This window comes from Myiozetetes cayanensis, unplaced genomic scaffold (assembly GCF_022539395.1).
Source record: "Myiozetetes cayanensis isolate MyiCay16 unplaced genomic scaffold, myiCay2020 scf94, whole genome shotgun sequence".
NCBI lineage: Eukaryota > Metazoa > Chordata > Aves > Passeriformes > Tyrannidae > Myiozetetes > Myiozetetes cayanensis.
The window spans coordinates 85,980-98,788 of NW_026088230.1; the positions used below are offsets into that span (position 1 = coordinate 85,980).

At 54.9% G+C, this 12,809-nt stretch overlaps 3 pseudogenes; all 3 read left to right on the top strand.

Annotated features, from left to right (window-relative positions):
- The window catches only part of LOC126653183 (zinc finger protein 239-like), an 89,213-nt pseudogene that overhangs the window by 62,015 nt on the left and 14,389 nt on the right, over nucleotides 1-12,809 (top strand).
- LOC126653184 (zinc finger protein 239-like) overlaps nucleotides 1-12,809 on the top strand; it is a 49,981-nt pseudogene that overhangs the window by 22,783 nt on the left and 14,389 nt on the right.
- Nucleotides 3,555-6,915, top strand: LOC126653182 (class II histocompatibility antigen, B-L beta chain-like; annotated as a pseudogene).

The following is a 12,809-nucleotide window of genomic DNA, read 5'->3' on the forward strand; positions in this document are numbered from 1 at the left end:
CCAATCAACGGCGCTCTCTGATCATCACATTGCTGTGCTGAGTCGTCCCTGCTTGCATGAAAACCCCCCAGGCAGGTGCCCTCCCAAAGGCCCCCAAACATCCCCAGCATCCCCAGTGATGTCACCACTGTCCCTGGGATGTCACTGGTGTTCCCAGGGGTGTCCCCAGTGTCCCCAATGATATCATCATCGTCCCTCTGATCTCACTGATATTCCCAATGATACCACTGCACTCCCCAGTAATGTCACTGGTCTCCAGTGATGTCACTGCTGTCCCATGAGATGTCACCAATGTCCCCAATGATGTCACTGCTGTCCCTGTGAACTCATCGCTGTCCCTTTGATGTTACTGCTTTTGCTGTGATGTCACCGCCATCCCCAATGATGTCACTGGTCTTCTGTGATGTCACTGTTATCCCTGTGATGTCAGCAGTCTCCAGTGATGTCACTGCTTTCTCCACGGATGTCACTACTGTCCCCAAGGGTGATCCCTGTGTCCCCAAAATGTCACTGCTGTCCCTGTGATGTCACAACTGTCCCAAGTGGTATCACCATGTCCCTGTGATGTCACTGATATCCCTGTGATGTCACCAGACCCCTGTGAGATCACTGCTCTCCCGTGATGTCACTGCTATAACCCCTGATGTCACCAATGTCCACAATGACATCACTGTTGTTCCTATGATGTCATCACTGTCCCTTTGATGTCACCAATATCCTTGTGATGTCACTGGTCTCCAGTGATGTCACTACTGTCCCCACAGGTGTCACCACTGTGCCCTGTGATGTCACTGCTGTCCCCAGGGGTGGTCCCTGTGTCCCCAATGATGTCATCAGTTCCCTGTCATGTCACTGGTCCCCAGTGATGTCACCCATGTCCCTGTGATGTCACCAGTGCCCTGTGATGTCACTAGTGACACTGATAATGTCACTGGTGTCTCTGTGATGTCACCCCTGGCCTTGTGAAATCATTGATGTCCCCTGTGATGTCAAAGATGTCCCCGTTAAAGTCACTGGTGTCTCTGTGGTGTCATCATTGTCCCCTGTGATGTCAACAATGTCCCCAATGATGTCCTGCTCTCTCTGTGATGTCACCACTGTGCCGAGCCATGGCACCATGTCCCCATCATGTCACTGATGTTGGTGAGGTCCCTGTGACATCACGGCTGTCCCTTTGTTGTCAGCAGTCCCCTGTGATGTCACTGGTTCCCAATGCTGTTACTTCCCCAGCAGTGGCACCATGTCCCCATGATGTCAATGATTTCCCTGTGACATCACGACTGTCCTTTTTTGTCACCATCACCTGTGATGTCACTGGTCCTGAATGATGTCACCAATGTCCCTATGATGTCACCAGTGCCCTGTGATGTCACTGGTCCCCAGTGATGTCACTGTTGTCGCCAGGGGTGGCACCATGTCCCTGTGATGCCACTGGTCTCCAGGGATGTCACCACTGTCCCTGTGATGTCACCATTGTCCTCAATTATGTCACTTCTGTCCCTGTGACATCACCACTATCCATTTGATGTCACTGATGTCCCTGTGACATCACCACCATCCCTTGTGATATAACCAATGTCCCCAGTGATGTCACTGATGTCTCTGTGATGTCACCCCTGTCACTGTGAGGTCACCGATGTCCCCTATGATGTCAGTGATCTCCCTATGACATCACGGCTGTCCCTTTGTTTTCAACGGTCCTCTGTGATGTCACTGGTCCTCAATGATGTCACTGCTGTGTCTCTGATTTCATCCTTGTCCCTGTGATGTCACTGATGTCTCTGTTACATTGCTGCTGTCCCTTTGTTTTCACCATTCCCCTGGAATTTCACTGTTCCCCAATGATTTCACCGATGTCCCTGTGATGTCCCCAGTGTCCCCTGTGATGTCAGCAATGTCGCAGATGATGTCATTGGTGTCTCTGTGATGTCACCCCTGTCATTGTGAAGTCACTGATGTCCCCTGTGATGTCCCCGATGTCCCTGTGACAACAGGGCTTAGCCTTTGTTCTCATTAGTCCCCTGTGATGTCACTGGTCCCCAATGATGTAACTGCGGTCCCTCTTATGCCACCACTGACATCAGTGGTGGCACCTTGTCCCTGTGGTTTCTCCAATGTCCCTGTGATGTCACCAGTCCCCTGTGATGTCACTGTTGGTCCTTGTGATGTCAACAATGTCCCTGATGATATAGATGGTGTCTCTGTGATGTCACCTCTGTTCTTGTGAAGTCACCTACGTCTCATGTATTGTCACCAATGTCACTGTGACATCACAACTGTCCCTTTGTTGTCCCCTGTCCCCTGTGACCTCAGTGGACCCCAGTGATGTCACTGCTGTTCCTATTATTCCACCACTGTCCCCACCGGTGGCATCATGTCCCTGTGATGTGACCCATGTCCCTGTGATGTGACCAGATTCCTGTGATTTCACCGATGTCCCTGTGACGTCACTGCTGTCCATTTCTTGTGACCAGTCCTCTGTGATGTCACTGAGCCCAGTGATATCACTCATGTGCCCCTGATGTCACCACTGTCCCCTGTGATGTCAACAATGTCTCCGATGATGTCATTGGTGTCTCTGTCATGTCATCCTTGTGCTTGTGAAGTCACCGATGTCCCCTTTGATGTCACCCATGTCCATCTGACATCACTGCTTTCCCTTTGTTGTCATCAGTCCCCTGTGATGTCACTGGTCCCCAGTGATGTCACCCATGTCACTGTGATGTCACCACTGTCCCCTGTGATGTCACCAAGATCCTCGATGATGTCATTGTTGTCTCTGTAATTTCACCCCTGCCCTTGTGAAGTCACCAATGTCTTATTTGATATCACTGATTTCCCTGTGACATCACAGCTATCCTTTCACTGTCACAAATCTCCTGTAATGTCACTGGTCCCTAGTGATGTCACTGCTGTCCCTCTGTTGTCACCACTGTCCCCAGCAGTGGAACCTTGTCCCCGTGATGTCACTGATGTCTCTGTGATGTCACCAGACCCCTGTGACAAATTGTCTGTTTGAGACCTAACACCTGGAGTTTTGTGCCTTAATCTCGCCCTCGAAACCATCCTCTAGAGAACCCCGTGGCAGCCCCAGACCGGACTGGAACAGCGGGCGCGGCCCGGCCCGACCCCTCCACCCGCGCCAGGAGCGGCGACCCCCGCGGGACCGGCCGGGGCCGAGCGGTGGCAGCCGGAGCAGGGGCAGCGGCTGCAGCGGCGGAGACGAGCGGGGTGTTCCCAACCGGGCCCGCTCCGCCCTCGGGCCCCGGGGGGAGATCGGGGGTTGTTCCCAACCGGGTCCACCCCACGGACCCCCCAGAACCCCCCACCCCCGGGGCTGCAGCGCCCGCAACGACCCTCAGCCAATCAGAAAGCACCTACGCATATCTGGCCAATCAAAGCGCGCCGCTCTGATGACTCATCAGTTGCCGGGAGGACGAGACGAAAAACGGGCCCCCAACTTTGCCCTCAGCCAATCAGAGCGCAGCCAAAACAACCCCAAAACGGCCCCGCCCGGCTGGTTTTGGGGTGTCAGCACCTGCCTGGCGCTGGGGATGGAGCGTGTGCGGGGAGCTGGGGCCGCACTGGTGGTACTGGTGGTGCTGGGAGCCCCCCCAGTTGCGGGCGAGGAGCTCTCGGGTGAGCGGGGGGCGGGAAGGGAAAAGGGGGGAGAAAAGAGGAGATGGAAGCCCCAAAAGTGAGTGTGTGGGGGTTTGGAACCCCCGGAATTAGTGGGAGGGGAGTGGGAGCCCCAAACTGAGCACCAGGGGGTCTGGGGATTGGAGGGACGGTGGGAAAGGGGTGGGAGAGGGGGAAAAGGGAGGTGGAAGAGCAGGAAGAGGGGTGCCATGGGGGTCTCTTGGTGTCCCCCATCACTGGAGCCCTGCAGCGGTTCCCTGGGGCTCTGGAGGGGTCGTATCCGCACTGAGGGAGTCCCCAACCCCCCTGTCCATCCCCGGGGGGCTGATGGGGGGGTTCCCCCCCAGCCAAGAGCCGGTGCTGCGGCGGCCGTGGGGCAGAGGGGGGTGGGAAAGGGGGCTGGGGGATGATGGGGGAGGACAGAGCACCCCCTGACCCGTGTCTTGCACACAAAGGGGTGTTCCAGGAGATGGTAAAGGCCGAGTGTCACTTCATCAACGGCACCGAGCGGGTGAGGTACATGGTGAGGCTCATCTACAACCGGCAGCAGTACACACACTACGACAGCGATGTGGGAGTGTATGTGGGGGACACCCCGTATGGGGAGATAGCGGCCAGGTACAGGAACAGCCGACAGGAATTCATGGAGCACAGACGGGCTCAGGTGGACACGTACTGCCGGCACAACTACCCGATCGTCACCCCGTTCAGCGTGGAGAGGAGAGGTGAGCACGGGGCAGAGCGGGTTCCCTCGGGAATTCCCCTGACCCGGGAACGATCCTGGAGCCCCTCAAACCCTCCCTGGGAATCACCCTAGACCCCTCAGCCCTCCCTGTTCCCATCCGCGTGGCCTTGGGCCCCATCCCAGTGCCCCCCAGTCCATCTCAGTCTCTTCCTATACCCCCCAAGTCCATCCCATCTCTCCCAGTGCCCCTCATTCCATTGTGATCCATCCCAGTCTCTCCCAGTGCCCCCAGTCCATCCCAGTCTCTCCCAGCGCCCCCCCGCGTCTCCGCCCCGCTGGGGCTACCGCTCTCCCTCCCTCAGCCAATCAGAGCGCATCTCTTCGATGACTCATCAGTTGCCGGGCAGATCCGCAGCGCAGAGTTACATCTAAGGATTCAGCCTCCCAGTCCCGCTCGGGCCCTTCCCAGTCCATCCCAGTCCCTCCCAGTCCTTCCCAGTCATTCCCAGTCCCTCCCAGTCCTTCAGAGATCCTCTGATTTCACTCCCAGACCCTCTCAGTCCATTCCCAGTGGTTCTCAGTTCATCCCCACATCTCCCAACTCTCTCCCCAGTGACCCCCTCAGCCCAACCCCTTCTAACCCAGTCCATTCCCCGTCCCCCCCAGGACCATCCCAGTCCCTCCCAGTGCCACCCAAACCCCTACCAATGTCCTACAAGCCCTCTCCCTCTCTTCCAGTGCCCCCCAGCTCATCCCAGTGTCTCCCCCGTCTCTCCCAGTGCCCCCCAGCGTGTCCATCTCGCTGGTATCGTCGAGCTCCCAGCCCAGCCCCGGCCACCTGCTCTGCTCCGTGATGGATTTCTACCCTGCGCCGGTGCAGGTGAGGTGGTTCCAGGATGGGCAGGAGCTGCCGGAGCACGTGGTGGCCACCGACGTGGTCCCCAACGGGGACTGAACCTACCAGGTGCTGGTGATGCTGGAAATCCCCCCCCCACCCCGGCGCGGGGTCACCTACACCTGCCAGGTGGAGCACGTCAGCCTGGAGCACCCCCTCAGCCGGCACTGGGGTACGGCCCGGCCCCCCCAGCATGGGGTGACACTGGCAGGGGGACCAGGGGTCTGGGGGAGCACTGGGGACACTGGCAGGCACTTTGGGGGGCAATGGAGATACTGAGGAGGAGGTTGGAGTGTCCTGGAAGGACTGAGAGGGGCTTTGGGGAGTCATGGGGGCAACTGGAAGGGAGTTTGGGGGAGCATGAGTGGGATGGGAGGGAGGCTGGGTGACTGGGAGGGGGTTGGGGAAGTGCTGGGAGGCTGGGAAGAGACTGGGAGAGGTTTAGGGGGTCCCGGGGGTGATGGGAGGGGGCTTGGAGGGTCCTAAAGGGGTTGGGAGGGGTTTTGTGGGATCCCCGAGGGACCGGGAAGGGACTGGCAAAAGGTTTCAGGGGGCCCTGGGTGGGCAGGGGGAGACCAAGGCAGGCTTTGTGAAGTGCTGGGTGGTCTCTGGAGGTTTTGGGGGTCCTGACCCCCCCCGGCTCCCCCCAGAGATGCCACAGGACACCGTCCGCAGCAAGATCCTGGTGGTGGTCGGGGGCTTCGTGTTGGGTTTTGTCTTCCTGGTGCTGGGCCTCGGCTTCTACCTGTGGGAGAAGGTAAAGGGGGGTCCTCGGGGGTCGTGTCCCCCTTCCCCAGACCGTGTGTTCCCCCCCTGCCCCCCTAGGCCGCTGTCACCCCCTTTTCCCACAGAGCTCCTGAGCCGGCGGTGGCCGCAGCCCCTCCCCGTGGCCTCGGGCCCAGCCAGGACCCCCAGTCCATCCCCACCCAGAGTTTGGGGGGGTGTCCTGTGTCCCCCCGGCCCTGCTTTTGCTCTCACACCAGCTGCCTGCTTCTTCCAGTGCTCCCAGTAAAGCTTCCCAGTTCTCTGCAGTCCTGCTTATAGGGGGATATTGAAGGGGGGGCTCCAAAAATCCTGGGAACGGGAAAGGGGTTTGGGCAACGTCGCCCCCTAAAAATCTTACGTATCCAGGGCACCACAAAGCCAAACTCCAGCAATCCGGGACCCCCCAAAACCCACCTTGGACCCCCCAGGCCGCGGGCAGGGTCAGCCCTCTGCAGCAGCCAATGGGAGCGAGCGCTTCGGATGCGTCAGCAGTTGCCGGGCAGACCCGGCCCAAACTGAGCCCTCACCGAGATCAGCCAATCAGAGAACGCCCTCCACTCGGTTTTGGGGACATGTCGGAGCTCCGGGACAGCCGGATCACCGTTTTTGGGATCGGCAGAGCTGCGGGACCCCTGGACGCTCTTTTGTGGGTTCCCCTGAGCTCCCACCTGCCCCGCAGCCCACGGACGTCCCAGAACCCCTCACCCCCGAGGCTGCAGTGCCCAGAACGGCCCTCAGCCAATCAGAAAGGGCCGACGCGGACTATGCCCAATCAGAGCGCGCACTGCTAATGACTCATCAGTTGCTGGGAAGACGCGACGCTAAACGAGCCCGAACGTTGCGCTTAGACAATCAAAGCGTGTCCAAAACGGCCCAAAAACGGCTCCACTCGGCTGGTTTTGGGGTGTCAGTCCCTGCCCGGCGCTGGTGATGGAGCGTGTGTGGGGAGCTGGGACAGTACTGGTGGTACTGGTGGTGCTGGGAGCCCCTCCGGCTGCGGGCGAGGAGCTCTCGGGTAAGCGAGGGAGGGGGGATGGGAAGGGGGAAAGAGGAGAGAAAAAAGGGGGTGGGAACCCTAAAAGTGAGATCGAGAGGGGGGTTGGAACCCCCGGAATTAGTGGGAGTGAAGTGGGAGCCCCAAACTGAGCCCGGGGGGGGTCTGGGTATTGGGAGGACAGTGGGAAAAGGGTGGGAGAGAGGGAAAAGAGGGGTGGGAGGCTGGGGGATGATGGTGATGTCACTGGTCTCCAGTGATGTCACTGCTGTCCCATGAGATGTCACCAATGTCCCCAATGATGTAACTACTGTTCCTGTGACCTCATCGCTGTCCCTTTGATGTTACTGCTTTCCCTGTGATGTCACCGCTATCCCCAAGGATGTCACCGGTCTTCTGTGATGTTACTGCTATCCCTCTGATGTCAGCAGTCTCCAGTGATGTCACTGCTTTCTCCACGGATGTCACCACTGTCCCCAAGTGGTATCACCATGTCCCTGTGATGTCACTACTGTTCCTGTGATGTCACCAGACCCCTGTGAGGTCACTGGTCTCCTGTGATGTCACTGCTATAACCCCTGATGTCACCAATGTCCACAATGACATCACTACTGTTCCTATGATGTCACCACTGTCCCTTTGATGTCACCAATATCCCTGTGATGTCACTGGTCTCCACTCATGTCACTGCTGTCCCCACAGGTGTCACCACTGTGCCCTGTGATGTCACTGCTGTCCCCAGGGGTGGTCCCTGTGTCCCCAATGATGTCATCAGTTCCCTGTGATGTCACTGGTCCCCAGTGATGTCACCGATGTCCCTGTGATGCCACCAGTGCCCTGTGATGTCACCAGTGACACCAATAATGTCACTGGTGTCTCTGTGATGTCACTCCTGGCCTTGTGAAATCATCGATGTCCCCTGTGATGTCAAAGATGTCCCTGTTATCGTCACTGGTGTCTCTGTGGTGTCATCATTGTCCCCTGTGATGTCAACAACGTCCCCAATTATGTCCTCCTGTCTCTGTGATGTCACCACTGTACCGGGCCGTGGCACCATGTCCCCATCATGTCACTGATGTCGGTGAGGTCCCTGTGACATCACGGCTGTGATATCCCTTTGTTTTCAACAGTCCCCTGTGATGTCACTGATACCTAGTGATGTCACTCATCTCCCTGTGATGTCACCACTGTCCCCTGTGATGTCAACAGTGACCCTGACGATGTCACTGGGGTCACTGGGGTCACTGTGATTTCACCCTTGTCCTTGTGAAGTCACTTAAGTCCCCTGTGATGTCACCAATGTCACCAATGTCCCTGTGACATCACGGCTGTCCCTTTGTTGTCAGCAGTCCCCTGTGACGTCACTGGTTCCCAATGCTGTTACTGTCCCCAACAGTGGCAGCATGTCCCCATGATGTCAATGATTTCCCTGTGACATCACGACTGTCTTTTTTTGTCACCATCACCTGTGATGTCACTGGTCCTGAATGATGTCACCTATGTCCCTTTGTTTTCACCATTCTCCTGTAATTTCATTGTTCACCAATGATTTCACCAATGTCCCTGCGATATCACCAATGTCCTATGTGAGGTCAGCGATGCCCCTGATGATGTCACTGGTGTCTCTGTGATGTCACCCCTGTCCTTGTGAAGTCACTGATGTCCCCTGTGATTTCACCGATGTCCCTGTGACAACAGGGCTTAACCTTTGTTCTCATTAGTCCCCTGTGATGTCACTGGTCCCCAATGATATCACTGCGGTCCCTCTTATGCCACCACTGACATCAGCGTTGGCACCTTGTCCCTGTGATTTCTCCAATGTCCCTGTGGTGTCACCAGTCCTTTGTGATGTCACCAGTCCCCTGTGATGTCACCGTTGACCCTTGCTGTGTCAGCAATGTTCCTGATGATATAGATGGTGTCTCTGTGATGTCACCTCTGTCCTTGTGAAGTCACCTACGTCCCACGTATTGTCACCAATGTCCCTGTGACATCACAGCTGTCCCTTTGTTGTCACCTGTGCCCTGTGACCTCACTTGTCCCCAGTGATGTCACTACTGTTCCTATTATTCCACCACTCTGCCCACTGGTGGCATCATGTCCCTGTGATGTGACCCATGTCCCTGTGATGTCACCAGACCCCTGTGATTTCACCAATGTCCCTGTGACGTCACGACTGTCCCCTTCTTGTGACCAGTCCCCTGGGATGTCACTGAGCCCAATGATATCATTCATGTCCCCCTGATGTCACCACTGTCCCCTGTGATGTCAGCAATGTCTCTGATGATGTCACTGGTGTCTCTGCCTTTGATGTCACCCATGTCCATCTGACATCACTGCTTTCCCTTTGTTGTCAGCAGTCCCCTGTGATGTCACTGGTCCCCAGTGATGTCACCCATGTCACTGTGATGTCACCACTGTCTCCTGTGATGTCACCAATATCCTCGATGATGTCATTGTTGTCTCTGTAATTTCACCCCTGCCCTTGTGAAGTCACCAATGTCTTATTTGATATCACTGATTTCCCTGTTACATCACAGCTATCCTTTCATTGTCACCAGTCCCCTGTGATGTCACTGTTCCCCAGCGATGTCACTTCTGTCCCTGTGTTGTCACCACCGTCCCAAGCAGTGGAACCTTGTCCCCGTGATATCACTGATGTCCCTGTGATGTCACCAGACCCCTGTGACATCACTGTTATGTCTGTGACATCACAGTTATCTTTTCATTTTCACTAGTCACCTGTGATGTCACTAGTCTGTAATGATATCACCAATGTCCCTGTGACATCACGGCCTTTCCTTTATTTTCAACAGTCCCCTGTGATGTCACTGGTCTCCTATGATGTCACCACTGTTCCTATGATGTCACCACTGTCCCCTTTGATGTCAGCAATGTCCCCGATCAAGTCATGGTGTCTCTGTAATGTCAACCCTGTCCCTGTAAAGTCACCGATGTCCCTGTGACATCAGAGTTTTCCCTTTGTTTTCAACACTCCCCTGGGATGTCTCTGGTCCCCAGTGATTCATCAACATCCCTGTGATGACACCACCGTCCCCTGTGACGTCACCAGTGTCTTAGATGATGTCACTGGTGTCTCTGTGATGTCACTCGTGTTGTTGTTATGTCAGCAATGTCCCCTGAGACATCACGGCTGTCCCTCTCTTTTCAATAGTCCCCTGTGATGTCACTGGTCCACAATGACATCACTGCTTTCCCTGTGATGTCACCAGTGTCTTCTGTTATGTCACCATTGAACCTGATGATGTCACTGGTGTCTCTGCAATGTTATCCCGGTGTTCCTGTGACATCATGGCTGTCCCTTTGTTGTCACCAGTACTCTGTGATGTCACTGGTCCCCAGTGATGTCACTGCTGTTCCTGTGATGTCACCTCTGCCTCCAGTGGTGTCACCATGTCCCCATGACGTGAACGATTTCCCAGGGATATCACGGCTGTCCCCTTTTTTTCACCAATCACCTGTGATGTCATTGGTTCTCAGTGATGTCAACCATGTCCCTGTGATGTCACCAGACCCCTTTAATGTGACCGATGTCTCTGTGACATCACAGCTGCCCCCTTGTCTTAACCAGCCCCCTGTGATATCACTGGTCTCCAATGATGTCACTGCTGTCCCTATGGTGTCACCATTGTGCCCAGAGGTGGCACCTTGTTCCCGTGATGTCACTGATATCCTTGTGATGTCACCAGACTCCTGTGATGTCACCAATGTCTCAGTTATATCATGGCTGTCTCTTTCTTGTCACCACTGTCCCCTGTGATGTCAATGGTCCCCAATGGTGTCATCTATGTCCCTGATGATATCACTGGTGTCACTGTGATGTCACTCCTGTCCTTGTGAAATCACTGATGTCCCCTGTGATGTCACTGATTTCCCTGTGATACTATGCCTGTCCCTTTGTTTTCAACAGTTCCCTGTGATGTCACCGGTACCAGGTGATGTCACCCATGCCCCTGGGATGTTACCATTGTCCCCTGTGATGTCCCCAATATCACCAATGATGTCACTGATATGTCTTTTGATGTCAGCCATGTACTTGTGATGTCACTGATGTCCCGTGTGATGTCACTGATGTCCCTGTGACATCACAACTGTCTCTTTGTTTTCACCACTCCCCTGTGATGACACTCGTCCCCATTGATGTCACCAATGTCCCTTTCATTAGGGTTAGGGTTAGGGTTTAGGGTTTGGGTTAGGATAAGGGTTTAGGGTTAGGGTTAGGCTTAGGCATAGGCTTAGTTTTTAGGGTTAGGGTTAGGGGGTTAGAGTTTAGGGTTAGGTTTAAGTTTACATTTTGGTTTAGGTTGTAGGGTTAGGGTTAGGGGTTAGGACTTAGGGGTGAGGGTTAGGTTAGGGTTTAGTTTTAGGTAATGTTTGGGTTAGAATAAAGGATAGGGTTAGGATTAGGGTTTAGGGTTAGGGTTTAGGATTAGGATTTAGGATTACGGTTAGGGTTTAGGTAACTTTATGGTTAGAGTAAGGGATAAGGTTTCAATTAGGGTTAGGGTTAGGGTTAGAGTTAGGGTTAGAATTAGTGTTGGATGAGAAAGAAACATCCCCTTTCTCTTGCCCTTCTCGGTGTGTGGGGCAAAAGTCACCCTTGTCAGGGAGCCCCTGCAGGCTCTGCTCCTCCGGTGATCCAACAGCGGCCCCTGCTGACCTGGATTGGAATTGCGCCAAAAAGTGAGGAATACCGGACTGTTTCCTTTTTTTTTTTTTTTTTTTTTGAGGGGGATTTTTGGTAGAGGATTCTTTGGTTGTTTTTGTGTTCTTTCTTTGTTCTACAAATACACATATATCCTTAAGGAAGGGGTTGTTGTTTTTGCTTTCTCCATATTTCCTCCCCATACTTGGACACTCTTAATTTTGGATTTTCAATTGCTTAGAAGGAAGAGTTTGGTCTTCTTTGTAAGTAACCCTCCTTAACCAAATACTTTTGTATAATTAAACTGAGAAAGGTGCAAAATCATGCTTTGTTTACAGCCCACAGATCTTCTGGGCTCTTCCCATTTGCCTCTGCCCCTCTCAGAGAACTTGTGTGGACACCTTCCCTGCCTGCACCACATGATTTCACAAAACTGGGAGCTGGGGTATTTCATGGAGAAGGACCTGGGGGTGTTTTGAGGCCTCTCCAAGCAAATGTTTCCTTCAGGAGAGCTAAAACCAGGACAGGGGGAGGAAGAGCAGAAATGCAGCTCCTCCAGCAATGGCAGCACCTCCAGGAATTCCCAGCACATGCCCACAGATCCTCCCAGAGGGGTGAGGCAGACATCAAGGTTGGACGGGAATGCCCTGTTTGGGATAACTTAGGAGATGGCTGCATCCCCTCTCCCTTACCCAGAGGCTGGAGATGCTGCTGTCTGGGAGCAGGAGGTGCCTGTGTGGGGGTTCAGCACCGCTGGCTTGGTGCAAGTACAGGGAGCGTTTGGATGATACTCCCGGGTACGTGGTGTGACTCTGGGGGATGGTCCAGAGAAGGCTCAGGAGTTGGACTCGATGATCCTTGTGGGTCCCTTCCAACTTGGAATATTGGGTGTGATTCTGTGAAGTTCCCCAGGGCTGTGTGTGAGCAGAGAGCAGAGGCTGAGCAAAGCAGAACAGGGCAAAGGCAGCACAGCCCTTGAGCACTGCCCCAAGCGGGCTGAGCCCAAAGGGGAACTGGGGGTGGGGTTGGTCCCACTCAGGTTAGGGGGCAGAGACACGGGGACAGCAGGGAATGCAAGGCAGGGAGAACATCAGAGGGCACTGATGGACATGGGGATGTCTCCAGGCTGGGCTCTCCCAGTGCTCAGTGTCCCCATCTCTCCAGG